The sequence below is a fragment of the Rhinolophus sinicus genome, linkage group LG06 (genome assembly GCF_036562045.2).
Source record: "Rhinolophus sinicus isolate RSC01 linkage group LG06, ASM3656204v1, whole genome shotgun sequence".
Lineage (NCBI taxonomy): Eukaryota > Metazoa > Chordata > Mammalia > Chiroptera > Rhinolophidae > Rhinolophus > Rhinolophus sinicus.
This window is the reverse complement of record NC_133756.1, coordinates 35,400,095-35,414,849: the sequence shown is the minus strand read 5'-3', so window position 1 is coordinate 35,414,849 and position 14,755 is coordinate 35,400,095. Positions and strand designations below refer to the sequence as shown.

The window sequence follows — 14,755 nt, the reverse complement described above, 5'->3', positions numbered from 1 at the left end:
TAGCATCCTGGAATTTGAGTCACTTGCAAAAAAAATTAGATTTGAATACTGTAGGTCGTCTATTTACAATTGCCTTAACAATCTACCCGACATAGCTCGTATTAGCTATTGATTGAATGGTCTTCAAGGGAAATGGAATGTAAGATGCACTGCGAGGCAGACACACATTCTACTTACCACGGTGAAAATCCTTCTGTTAGATGTTGAGGAATCCTGAATTTAGACCGGTCTGTGCTTTTCCCCATAGAGTCTGTGAACATTCACTATGACTGTGCAGTTTCATTGCTGTTGAAAGAAAATGTAGTCTCAATTCACTGATTATGATGCTATGCTGTATTAATAGGCCTCCTATTATGCTAAACCAGCTGGACACACTTGACTAACTCTGAACTGCAGTAGATGAATATGTTAGCTGTCTGGCCCAAGTTCTAACTTTCCATCTGTGAGTTGGCCCCATTTGCTAATATTGCTACTTGGGAGATTAATAAACAAAGTTAGAAGAGTGTTTATAAGAGCAGTGGAAAGGCAGGCACAGAAAGGGAAGATAAAAAAGCACTTGAAGATACAGTTGTTACTATTCATTAGGCTTTTCAAACTTAGATCTCTTAGATATGAGAAACAACATAGGGGATCTCCATAAAAGCTACAGAAGAAGGATTTCCAACTCAGTTCAATTTAATTCAACAAATATTGATTCACCATCCCCCACTAGGGGTAAATACAAATGTGATATTCTTCTTTAGTATAATACATATTGTTGCGTACAGCCACAGATTAATTAACCCTGGATATGACCTTTCAAACAAGTATCTGGGACAAAACAAACATCTGACAAGTCCAGGACTTTTTTTTTTCTTCAGATTCTCATTCATTCTCATTCTCTCATATTCTTTCTCTCTCTCTCTCTCTCTCTCTCTCTCTCTTTCTCTCTCTCTCTCTCTCTCTGTCTCCCCCCACCCCACAAACACAGAGCTTACCTTTTAGTTATCAATCTTATTTACAAAGGGAAATCAAACATATCATGAGGGTAAATATTTCCATGGTTTGATGTTTTTTTTCAAAAACAAAAATGTCAGTTGAGAAGAATTACATCATTGAACAACAGTGAAAATAACTTTTAGTCACTAAAACACTTCATGTACTTTGCAAACAATATTATTTCTTACTAATATTCTGATATGCAACAATGCTCTGTTATATCAGAAATACATGAATTCGATTAAGAAACATATGAATTAATTACACTGTAGAGACCATTATGTGAACTTCTGGTATAGTCAAAGGAGAATAAATATATTCTGATTCCCAGGGATTTGCAATGTGAGCAATGGCTTCACCACCCTTTTCTTAAGATAATATTTCATGAAAATTTTAATGAACACCTACTGAGGACCCACTGTCAAGCTCTGAATGTTTACCAAGAGAAGAAAAGTTGAAAAAGCACATGTTTATAAGATTATATGGTGAGTATAATAATAGAGGTAAAACCAAGGGAAACTGTTAAGAAAAGTTGTGAGACAAGACTTCAAAGAAGAGCTGAGTTAATCTACTCCTTTAAGATAAAGGAATTCACTGGCAGGAGAGAAAACAGGAAGAAATTTCAGGCCCAGCAAAGCTGAGAGATAATGATAGATAATACTTATGGAGTAACTGCTGGGCATTTTACTAAAATTCTAAGCATGAACCAGCTCATTAAATCTCAATTTAGAAAAAAATCTTAAACAGTAGGCAATCAGTTTTCAATTGTAAAAACTAGGATGCTAAATCTCAGATAGGTTAAATAACTTGCCAAAGATCACAGAATTAGAAAATGGTAATGCCATGATTTAAATCAAGAGAGTATGACCCCAGAACCAATGCTTTTAAACAATATATTATACTCCTTCCCAAAGGTTCTGAGATGTAAAACAGCATGGTGTTTCCAGGGAGTATCAAGAAAGTCAATGAGGTACTTGCTTAAAGTACAATGTACATAAATCTGTATGTATGTATGTTATCTGTATCTATCATATTGTTTAACCTTGGTTTCTGAGAAATTATTTTAGACACATTATAATAATTGTTTTTAGTGCTTTTCACCAAACATTAGACTCTAAACTACTTGAAAAAGAAATTGACTTTTTCATCTCTACTTCTCACTAGCACTGAATGAAATATAACACTCTCCCCCCTCCCTTTTTTTAACCTATCCAGGATCTATCCATTCTTGTTCCAATAACAGCTTCTAATCTATATTAAGAAATCACTCCTCTTCTCTTAACCCATGAGTTTGGTGACGCTAACATCACCTCCAATGGGGATATAGCAACCAGCCTGAATTAAGACTACCATATACCTCTAAACAGAGATCGGCTTCATAAATGGCATATGACTCAATCATAGCCAATGAGAATTGCTCTTGGGGTTTATGGGGGATACATTTGGGGAGAAAGAATTACTCTTTCTGCTCAGAATAGTATGTAAGGCAGGAGCTATTGTCAGTCATTTTTCAGATGCATTTTGGCAACAATTCGTATTCTGCCTAAGTATAAAAGTAACAATAACGAAAGATATATGACATTACTTGAGTCCCAAGTGTGGATAGTAATTGAAACTAAATTGACCTGGGAGTTTTCACTTATGTGAGTTAATACAAATGTTTCTTGTTTAGGCAAGTTTAAGAATGACTTTCTGTTAGCTGAATATGAAAGATTCCTGAACAATACACTGATACATACACACACACACACACACACACACACACACACACACACACGTTACTTTGGTAAGCAGATTCTGACATGGTCATATATTATTTTCCTACAGCTGCTGTAACAAATTACCACAAACTTGGTGGCTTAAAACAACAAATATTTATTCTTTCTTAGTTCTGGATGCTAGAAGTCCAAAATCAGTACCACTGGGCCAAAATCAAAATGCTGGCCGAGCCTTCCTCCCTCTGGAGGCTGCCGGGAAGAACAGGTCCTTTGCCTCCTCCAGCTTCTGTCGGCTGTTGATATTCCTTGGGTTAAGGCTGCATCATCCCAATTTTAAAGGCCAGCATCTTCAAATCTCTCTGTGTTCCCCCTTCATATCTCCTTTTCCTCTCTGTATAAAATCTCCCTCTGGCTCGCTTTTATAAGAATACATGTATTGTTTTTAGGGTCTAACGAGATAATCCAGGACAATCCCCGCATTTCAAGATCCTTAATGACATCTGCAAAGACTCTTATTTTGCCATATCAGGTAATGCTTACAGGTTCTAAGGATCCCAATGGCCCCCCACATCCTGGTGGTCATACTCATGTGACCTGAATGGGGGCTGAATGGGGTCATACCCTGAATGGGGGCTGGATCTAGGAACTTGCTTCTAATAAAGAGATTATAACAAAAGTGATGTGATGCCACTTCTGTGATTAGGTTTATAAAACAGAGATATCCATCTTGCTGGTCTTCTCTTTCCATTGCTGCCTTGGCTTACATTCTTTGAGGAAATAAGCTGTCATATTGGATCGGTCTATGCGGAAGGAACTGAGGGAGAACTGTGACCAATAGCCATTGAGAACCTGAGACTTTGTACAATAAACAGTCCATGAAGAACGGGATTTTCCAACACCTACATGAATATGCTTGGACACAGAATCCTTCCCTAGTTGAATCTTGATGAATATACTCTAGCTAACATGTTGATTACAGTCCGTAAGACACCCTGCAGCAAAGGACTCTGTTCAGCCATTCCCAGATTCCTGACTCACTGTGAGATGAGAAACGTTGGTTTAAAACACTAAGTTTTGAGATAATTTGCTAGGTAGGAAGTGACAAATAACTAACAAGGCACTAAGTAAATATTCATTGAATAAAATGATAAATGAACAAGACTTATAAATGTGAATAGTTACTTGGTCTATGTGTGGCAGAAACTAGGTAACAGCAGGTGAAAGGTGTGAACTGGAAAAGGTTCAGGTCCAGTAATTAATCAATGGTGATTTGTAACTCTCGCAGAAACGGTACTGTTCTGTGTTACCGAAAGGAACAAACTTTATCTGGGCATAAATTAAAAGTAAAATGTTTACTACAGAGTGCATCTACATGAGACCTTTGATCAACTTAGAAAAAGTCACTGCAGTTACTGATCATGTGTTTATGATAATGCCAATGTGCTCTTTATTCCCTTTATTTTCTGAAATCTTATGTGTCTGTCACCTATTTTTTTATAAGAAGAAACTTTAATTTTTCACAGATACAGAACATAAATCCAAAAAATTATGATTGTTTTTATAATCTTTATATCCCTTTATTCCTAACCATTTATAGATATTATAATTTTTTGTGAATCTTCATCCCAGCCATAAGTAAAATACACCCTTCATTTCCAGCTCCTTCTCTTTATCGTGTGTTTTCTCATTTTTCAATTTTTGCTCTTCTATGATGAGATAAAAATTATTAATGTGTGAAGGGTTCACATAGTCATTTTCTTCTCTTGCACACCTGGCAAGTTACTTGCCTCTGATATCTCTACATATCACTGACCACACGCATTAAGAGGGACTCAGAGGTAGGAGAGCTATTTTCTCAAGAGGCAAATCCTCTAAGTCATCTGCAGCCCACAGCACCTGTCTCAGTGCAGAGAGGGTCAGAACGTCCTTTACAGGGTCCAGATCCACTCCGAGGTGTAATTACTAACCACCAAGATGTCAGAAAGAGCAAATCCAAGTTCTCTGTGGGCTGCCTCTAGCTTGAGCTTCACAGGCACACCTCTGTATACGTCTATAAGGTCGCTTTTCCTAATCAGATCCATGTTACCCACATGAGTGAGCAAAACCACACGTGCTATACCACGCTTTATCATCTCTCTTCAAATTCTTTTGATCTTTGCCACCATCTCACTAGAGACCTCTTCAACAGAGTTAGCATCAAACACAATTGCCACACAATGGATTCTGTCCTGCAGCAATGGGAAGTCATTATAGTTACCATGACCTGGTGTGATTGGTTTGGTGAAATTAAACTGGTATGTGTCAGAAATGTGGCCGTTTAAGATGTAGAGTATGTCACCCATGCACATTCCCTCTTCCTCATCCAGCCCCATTGAGTTACACAGAATAAATGGCAGGGACTTGCCATCCTTCCCATCTTCAATGGAATATGTCCTGTACTGCTCAGTTATCCCAGTTTTATCAGAGCCCACCAAAGCCTGGTGGGTTACATGGCCTCGGAAAATAGATTTGACTGAGTTGAAAAAGCTAGACTACCCAGCTCCAATTGGACCCAGGAGCAGAATGAACTAGGTGAACTAGGTCTCTATATGGTTTGGAAGTTCTTATGGCAGACGAAAAGCTCTCCCCAAGCTCAGTGACCCCTTTTATCTTCTTTGTGTCCAATAAATCTTCACATCGAAAAACTTCACATTCTTGGAAGGAAATATTGTGCAATTCAGGTAGTTTTAATTTTTAAATTATTTTTAAGTTCATAGTCACCTCTTTTTCTGTAGATTTATGTGGAATTCCAAATTCTTATAGTGACATGGATTTTCACCAAACAATTTAATTGGTCTATATGGTCCTATTTTACATCCTGAAATTTCAGTCTCTTGAAAGGCAAACAGCAGGATGGAAACTGGCTTTTCTCTCTGGTAATTCTCTGACATATATACCCAGTAACATGATCACCATAAATCACTATTAGAGTAGGCCCTTGATTATAGCATATCTCAAACAAATCCCTAGTGGAGAATTCATGGACACTAGCCTTAAAGAGAAGGCTAAACTGCTTTCCTCCCACAACGATCTGCAGTTTCTTTTCTTGTATCCATGTCAAAGAAGTTGCCATTGCCATATTTCTCAACCTGTTTGTAGAATCTGTATGAGGGCTGAAGCTGAGGGTAGCTGCTCTACCTGGATAGCTAGGCAGGCATAAAATGATAGCAGAAAATTCTTCAGCAACCTCGAGTCTTTAGAATAAGAGCAAAGGAAACTGAAACTCAGCGTGGCCCGGCCCAGTTGACAGTGTGCCAACTTCCCTCCAGGTTCAGTGCAGCTTGCCAAAGAGTCCAAAACACGAGAGGGACAAGGATTGGTGAGGAGAAAAAGTGTCCTTTATTCTAGATGCTGGCAGCTAGGAAAGATGGCCTGTCACCTATTATTGTATAACAAACAACCACAAAAATTTCAGTGAAAAACAACCTTAGGCATTTATTTTGCTGACACATCTGTGTTTTGAATGTGCGGGCTGTGGCTCAGATGATGTAGACAAATGTCAGCCGAGCAGCTCTAATCTGCAGGTTAAACTAGATCTGATCAATGACCCTCACACCCTCTTCCTGGGACTGGTGGGCTAGCCAGGGCATATTTTTTCCATGGCATTAGCAAGACAAGCAAAAGCGTTTAATGGCTCTTACAAAGAGTTGACAGATAAAATACAGAATGCACAGTTAAATTTGAAATCCAGATAAACAACTTTTTTTTTTTAAGCATATGTACACCTCATGCAATATTTGGGACATACAAATATACTAAGATATAGTCATTGTTCATCTGAATTTCAAATTTAACTAGATATCCTGTATTTTTATTTGGTAAATCTGGCAACCCTAATCTTAAGCCATAGGTGTGGAACTGGCATATTATTGCTTCTATTCAAATTTCATTGGCCAAAGAAAGCCGCACGGCAGAGCCCAAAGTAAGGGGGCAGGTGCATACATGCCCTGGAAAGGAGAGAGTGAATATTTTGAACAACAATCTAATCTACCAAAATTTGTCAGTCCTTACAAAAACTAACAAGGCACTAAATAAATATTAGTGTCTTGTTAGTTAATAGAACATGTTAGATATTTTAGACTTGTTTCTTTTACTTAGTTTTGAAAAACCCATGTATAACGTGTCAGTAGTATAAAATGACATTGTATGTTCCATAGGCCATAAAATCGGTATCTTTGCAACCACTGATCTTTTTTTGTCTTTTCCAGAATGTCGTATAGTTGGATCATACAGTATATAATCATTTCACATTGGCTTTGTTCACTTAGTAAAATGAGTTTAAGTTTCCTCCATGTTTTTCATGACTTGCACGTTCATTTCCTTTAGTGTTGAACAATATGCCATTGTCTGGATGTTGCACAGTTTATTTATCCATTCACTTACTGAAGAGCATCTCAGTTGCTTCCAAGTTCTGGCAATTAGAAATTAAGCTGTCATAAATATCCATGTGCAGGATTCTGTGGGGACATAAGTTTTCAACTCCTTTGGGTAAATATCAAGGGGTATGACTGCTAGATCCTATGGTAAGAATATGTTTAATTTTCTAAGAAATTGTCAAACTGTCTTCTAAAATGGCTGTATCCTTTTACATTCTCACCAGTGATGAATGAGAGTTCCTCTTGTTCCACATCCTCACCAGCATTTGGCATCATCAGATTTTGGCCATTCTAATAGATGTGTTGTTTTCATGTGCATTTCCCTGATGACATATGATATGAGCATCTTTGACATCTGTATATCGTCTTTAGTGAGATATCTGTTAAAATTTTTGCCCATTTTTTAATTGGATTGTTTGTTTTTAGGAGGTCTTTGTATATTTTAGATAACAGCCCTATGTCAGATGTGTCTTTTGCAAATATTTTCTCCCAGGCTATAGCTTTCTTCTCATGCTCTTGACACTATCTTTCATAGCACATGAGTGTTTTTTTCTTTTAAGTTTAACGAAGTCCAGCTTATCCATTATTTATCTTATAGATTGTGCCTTTAATGTTGTATCTAAAAAAGTATAACCATACCCAAGGTCATCTGGGTTTCATCCACTTTATATTCTAGATGTTTTGTAGGTTTTCAGTTTACATTTAGGCCCGAGTCTATTTTGAGGTAAGCTTTGTGAAAGGTATAAAGTCTGCTTCTAGATTCTTATTTATTTATTTACTTACTTACTTACTTAGTTCGCATGTGGCTTTTCAGCTGTTCCAGCACCATTTGTTGAAAAGACTATCTTTGCTCCATTGTATTACCTTTGCTCCTTTGTCAAAGATCAATTGACTATTTAAAGTGGGTCTATTTCTGGGCTCTCTATTCTGTACTATTGATCTATTTGTCTATTCATTTGCCGATACCATGTTGTCTTGATTACTGTAGCTTAATAGTAAGTCTTAAAGTCAGGGAATGTCACTCCTCCAACTTTGTTCTTCTCCTTCAATATTGACTTGACTATTCTGGGTCCTTTGCCTCTCTTTAGAACCACTATGAACTTTACAACCAGTTTGTCGCTATCCACAAAGTAACTTGCTGAGATTTTGTCTGGGATTGCACTGCGTGTATAGATCGAGTTGGAAAGCACTGAGAAGTTTCTTTTTAAGTATGTTTTTCTAAGGATTATTTTATAAAATCAGAGCCCACTCAATCATCTCTGGTAATTTTGATCTACTAACCGAGCTGTTTCACTCTGGCTTAATGGATCATTTTCTCCTGCACTACTTTGGATGTGGTTTGTGCTCCCTCAGTTCTCGCCGCATGCTCTGGTCTGATATACTTCTCAAAATACAAGATGAAGCATTAGTAATGTTACCTGGCAGCAGGAATCATTCAAAAGCAAAATGATAAGCAAGAACACTAACAATGTGGGAGCGTATCTTGGTTATTTGAATGAGAACACTGTTGTGAAAGGTGCATTTCCCTTTGAACGCCTTATATACATCCATTCACTCATTTATACATTATTTAGTCTATAAGCATTTCTTAAGTTTCTATAACATAATAGATACTTGTGCTAGATGCTGGGAATGAAGAATGAAGATGGCACCAATCTTTTAAAATATATAATAAGTAACTTTTTCTCTGAGTACAAGATAATAAACCATACACTTTGCAGACATTGTTTCATGTAATCATCGCTGCAAGCCAGATAAACGGGAGTTGTATTACTCATTACACTGGTCAAGAAACTGAGGGCCAGGAAGCTGGGTTTGCCAATGATTATAAAGTTAATAATTTATGGAACCAGAATTTAAACCCAAATCACACACCCCCTCCTAAAGATCATCCTTTTTATTTTCATTTCACTGCTTGGTAGGAAATTGTCAATGAACGCAGAAGACAGCACTGTACTGGAATAGAGAACACACATTTCGAAGCCAAATAAACCCAGGTTCAATTTTTGACTAACATAGGCTGCACAAGCCCAGGCAAGTTACTTAAAGTTCCAATATTCAGTTTATTTGCAAGGGAGAAAAATTGACAGAATAGCACTGATATTGCAGGCTTCTTAACTAGCATCATGCCTGGAACACAATGTGTAAGCCCAGTAAGCATTCAGCAAACCCTTGTGGGACAAATGTAACAAAGCATATTAAGCTCTCTGCACACCCAGCCCAGCACATCATCGGTACCTAATAAATGTCAAATTCCCCAAACTCCCCTGACTACTGCAGCTCTGATTGCTAGTAAGTTCCTGATTCTTTTTCAAATGTATATTTTTTATTTATTTTCCATATCCCTCCAGTTTGTAGTAATGGCTACTTTCCATGCAGTAGTAGTTGGGACTCAGATTAATGGATCTAAATCAACAAAAAAGAGAGGGAAACTCTGCTTTACTGAAATACATGATTAAGTGCGCTATACAGGAAACAGTGTTATCACTGCTTGTGTCACACCACATTTAATCCACATAACAACTCCAGGAGGAAACTGGTGTTCATATCATTTATTGAGAAGCAAAAAATATTAGCTTGGCTTTACCCTGACTCCCCACCTTAATAATCAAACTCAGTGATATTTAATGGACCTGTGCATTTTATAAAGTACATGAATCTAATTGTGTCTACACAAGACAGTTCAAGATACAGAAGAACAGCTGATCTAGCTCCGTTTTTCATACCTGCATAATCATTCTGCATCACCATCGTTGTAATGTAGGGGTCTGTACTAATTGTCAAGTACATCTCCAGGTCTCAGAAAGTGATCCGTTTTAGATTAATTTTGTCTAATAATCTGTTTCACCTACAGAGTGGTTTAATCCCCCAAGCCATCAATGTACATTCTGGAAAGTACTTAGCACAGAGGCTAGCTAGTACAAGACCCCCAGGTGAAGCTGTCTAGTAGGCAATTTACTATGTGACTACGGATCTCAGGAGCAAAGTTAGAGTTATGGAGATAGAGACTTGAGATTCACCGATATACAAGTATAAACAGTAACATATAAAAATGCCCTCAAATTTTGAAAAGAGATAGTTCATTTTGAAGACCAGAATATTCAGTTCATCTGAAGATGCCACTGAAATGAAAGCTTCACCACTAGTTGTAACCTTAACTCTGAGTATAATCAATCACGTCTTGAGTCCCAGACCCTGTAACCAGAAAGCAAGCTAGCACTTTAGAAACCTAGAATGACAAAACAGCATTTCCAAAATGACAAGGCTGTCTGTTCAGTGGTGTGTCCGTGCTGATTTCAAACTAAATAATCACTATCGGTGAGTCCAATGATGCTTTTATCACAGCAGGACAAATTCCCCTTTTCAAAATTGGCACCAATTATGCAAATGATATTTGAAGAGTTCATTAGCCAAATGGTAATTGGAGTAACTTGCATTAAAGAAATGATATACAAAATTTCTATCAAGAAAAAAATCACTTCATTTTTACAATAACCTTTAAAAGGCTTCTCAGTGAATGATAAAGATTTTTACACTTATTTTATGGATACAAGATCTGACAATTAAGTTTGTGAAGTTGTTTTCAACGATGTTTCTAACCTTTTTTGAGATCAGAGGGATGATTCATTATGAATTTGTACCAACTGAACAGTTATCCAAGTTTACTATTTGAAAGTGCTGAAAATGCTATGTGAAAGTTAATTGAAAATGACCTGAACTTTTTGCCAACAATTCATGGCTCTTGCATCACGACAATGTACCAGCTCACATGGCACTGTCTGTGAGGGAGTTTTTAGCCAGTAAACAAATAACTGTATTGGAACACCCTCCCTACTCACCTGATCTGGCCCCCCAATGACTTCTTTCTTTACCCGAAGATAAAGAAAATATTGGAAGGAAGACATTTTGATGCCATTCAGGACATCAAGGGTAATACAATGACAGCTCTGATGGCCATTCCAGAAAGTTCCAAAATTGCTTTGAAGGGTGTACTACACACTGGCATAGGTGCATACTTTCCAAAGGGAGTACTTCAAATGTGACCATAGTGATATTCAGCAATGACATATATAGCACTTTTTCTAGGATGAGTTTGCAAACTTAATTGTATGACCTGGTATTTAATCGATCATAACTGATATTCTGTTCATGCTGCATTTTAATATTTGTTCTTCTGATGCATTTTCTTGTTGTTGTTGTTACACTACTGCTTATAGCACTAACAGGAAATAAATTAGGCATTATTTAAAGATACAGTATTGTGTTATCAATTAAAAGAAATGTAAAATCAACAAAGTTTTACTGGAAGACAAGTTAAGGCTTTCCTAATCATCTGAGATAGATTTGATAAATCCCTCATATGTATAGCATTAATAACATCTATCACTGGCTTTATTCATTCAATGAGTTTGAAAGTATTTCCTCTTCAATTTTCCAGAAAAGTTTGTGTTGAGTTGATATTATTTTTTCCTTAAAAATATTTACCAGTGAAATCATCTGGGCCTGTGGCTTTGACATAAATTTTTAATTTTAAATGAGTTTCTTATAGATAGCATATAGTTGAGTCTGTTTTTCTTTTTTCCATATATAATAATCTTTAACCTCAAGCTGGGTATTTAGATCATTTACATTCAATGTAATTATTGAGATAATTAAGTTTAACATCTTGCTATTTATTTTCAATTTGTCCAATTTCATCTTGTTCCCTTTTTCTTCTCTTTTTTGCTTCTTCTGGACTCACTGAGAGTTTTCTTTTTCTTTTTTTTTTTATTTTTATGATTCCCTTGTATTTCTCTCATTGCTTTCTTAGCTTTAGCTTTCTTTTTTATTTTAGTGGTTGCATTACAATTTATAGTATGCATCCTTAACTTAATGCAGTATACCTCTAAGTGATATTATACTACTTCATGCATAGTATAAGAATCTAAGAATAGTTCACATTTGTTTCTTGTTTTCCATGGGTCATCTTTTATAACCTAATTCTAGTGTCTTAAAAACAATTGTTCCATATATTGTCTGTCTTCTTTTTTTTTAAAATCTTTTTTCTGGATTGTTTCAGGATTGAGTGTAAATCCAGGTCCTGTTTCCCCTCTTATATTAGATTTTAATTTAGATGTGAATATAGGCTCCAAATTCAGGCATTTTTTAAATCTAAAACGTCCATGTTCTTTATGACTATGCTATATTATAATATTGAAGAAGCCGTGTTGCCTTTAGAGAGAAAAAGAGACATCACTTTTTCTCTTACAGGGAATTACAAAAGATATACAAGAGGTACTGAGGAGTAGATGGAGAGCTCACATCTCACTGAAGGAACAGAGAAAGTTGTCAGCTGTAAAGAGAAGTGGGGAAAAGATAAGTGATGTAAAGCTAAAGCCTGAATCTGGCTCTGAAGAAAGGGAGCCAGAAATCCAATGAGGGATGAACAGGAGGGTTGCCAAGCAAACATCCACAGCCAAGTTGTGGTTGGACAGCACACACCTCTAGCAAGCCAAGTTTGATGGCTCTAGCAAATACTGTTGTCGGCCCAGAAGCAGGAACAAAGCAGAGAAAGCAAAATGTGAGGCTAATGTAGGGCTTGGTACTAAAATGCCAAGACGGGTGGGTCGGGGCAAGGAAGGATGTCAGCAATTGAAGTAATATAATTCAGGTAGCGAGTTTTGGAAAAAAAGTTCCATTTGGCCACAAGGGGCCTCATTTAATAATTTAACAGAACAATATTCTAAAATATCAATATGGATGGAAGACCATTTTTTATGCATGAGAAGAAGGAAAGCAAGAGATGATGGGAGAGGATATTTTGATTTTGGACAGTACTGAGGGAACTCAGGGATAGTTCTTTATTCTGTTATCTGTGGCACAAGGCCGATAATAAGTGGAAATGAAGGTTAACAGAGACGGGTTAATTGACCATGAGATAAAGTGTCTGAAAGATAGTATGGGCATGGAAAAGAAGGATATTTTTGAACCAGATGCTGTAGAATTCCAGGCAGAGGGACACTAACAGAAGTGAGCTGCACGGCATAATCCCCAGTGCTGCAAAGCTGAGGGAAGATGGTGTGACAGCGAGGAGTCTGGCTCCAGGCCAGAAGCCTATATGTGCTGTGTCTGACCAAGCTATAGGCAATTACAAAGCTTTGCCTGGCAGGTCTTGTGGAGAGAAGCTGCCCTCCCCACCCCAGACTTGGCACACAGCCAGCGCACTGTCGTTTCCTAGAGGGAGCTATAGTGAAGGAGTCAAGCGCCCCCCCCCCCCCATCCGCCCCTGGGCCAGCCAGCCACGCTTACATATCACATATCTGCATTCCTAATTTAGGCACCTCCATTCAGAGGCCTCCTTAGTGATGGCCTTGACTGAGGTAATTTCTGTACTTTTTTAACTCAGTAACTTTCCAGTCCTATTCCTTACACATCCACCCCCCCAGGTCTATAAAAGGCAGGAGCTTTTTGTTCTGGGCTCCTCAACAGTAAGAAGACTCCCCTAGCCCCCAGCCCCTTCTGCACTAATCCACCTGACCTTGCCTGGTGCAGTTCAATGGAAAGAAATGAAATGCTGAGGAACCAGTGCCACTTTTCGTCTCTTGCTTGCTCTGTCACAGCATGTGAATAAAGGCTTGAATGTTATTTCCAATTTGTCCCATTGTCCTAATTTACCACCTTGACAGCTGGTTCCTCAACAATCAGGGCCTGAAAAATTAACCATCTTCAAACTACAATGAAAATGCTTCAAGCTCCATATGTAACTAAAATTTACATACGGAGCATGAAGTAGAACGGAGGTTATATTGTTCAGGTACAAAGTTTTACACATAAAGACTTTTTCTTCTATGAATTTCCACAAACTGCATAAAAAGTTGGAAAACTAGTTAGTGAGGTTAATCGTGACATTCTTAGTAATTAATGTATGTCACAATTATATCAATTAAGCAAAAATTGATGCTGATTAAAGATACCATGATATAATCTGTGGCTGATATTAAAACTGTTTCCAGAAACTGATTAATTTTATGTAACTTACAGTGTTAAATTTAGTGTACAAACCATGGAGGGCATACAGTAAACATCTAAATAAAATACTTAGGCTACTGTTTTATTTTCTTTTGTTTTAAATTTGATCTTTGTCATGCATACATCATTCAATCATTTAATTATTTTTCATCAAATATTTCATCATGTATCTACTACTTTCCAAACTTTTTTCCCAAGCCCTAAGATAAAAAGATGAAAAATACATGGTTCTTGACCTCAGTGAAATACCAGTGTTTATAGATAGTTCTCTTACGAAGACCATCATTCAGTGTTGATAACAGCAGTTTTAATGAACTGAACAAAAATCTTTAGAGGAAGATACGCAACTTTTAAACATCAAATGCAATGGAGATAGCTGATGGTGAATGTTGTACAATAAAGAAAAAGGTTCTTAGAGTATAACAGAAAAAAAACAAATATTCCACTTAGATTTTTATGTTTGTGCAACATTTTCTCACACTGTGATTATTTTTCTCTCAACTGTAGCGTTGTCTCCAAAATATTTCCTGTTTGCTGTTCTAAGAATCTAAGTAAAAGTTTCTTCTCTATTTTATTCCTCTTTTACTGTCTCCCTCTTTTCCTTCCTTTTTTTTCTTTCATAATCATATGGAATTT

At 37.0% G+C, this 14,755-nt stretch overlaps 1 long non-coding RNA gene and 1 pseudogene across 1 annotated transcript in view; both read right to left on the bottom strand.

The window, feature by feature from the left end:
* The window catches only part of LOC141572377 (uncharacterized), a 232,831-nt gene that overhangs the window by 66,123 nt on the left and 151,953 nt on the right, over window positions 1-14,755 (bottom strand). Inside the window, exon 4 of the long non-coding RNA XR_012497740.1 lies at window positions 178-285. This is a non-coding gene — a long non-coding RNA (uncharacterized LOC141572377). The remainder of the gene's footprint in view (window positions 1-177; window positions 286-14,755) is intronic.
* LOC109460853 (interferon-induced protein 44) lies at window positions 4,518-5,814 on the bottom strand (annotated as a pseudogene).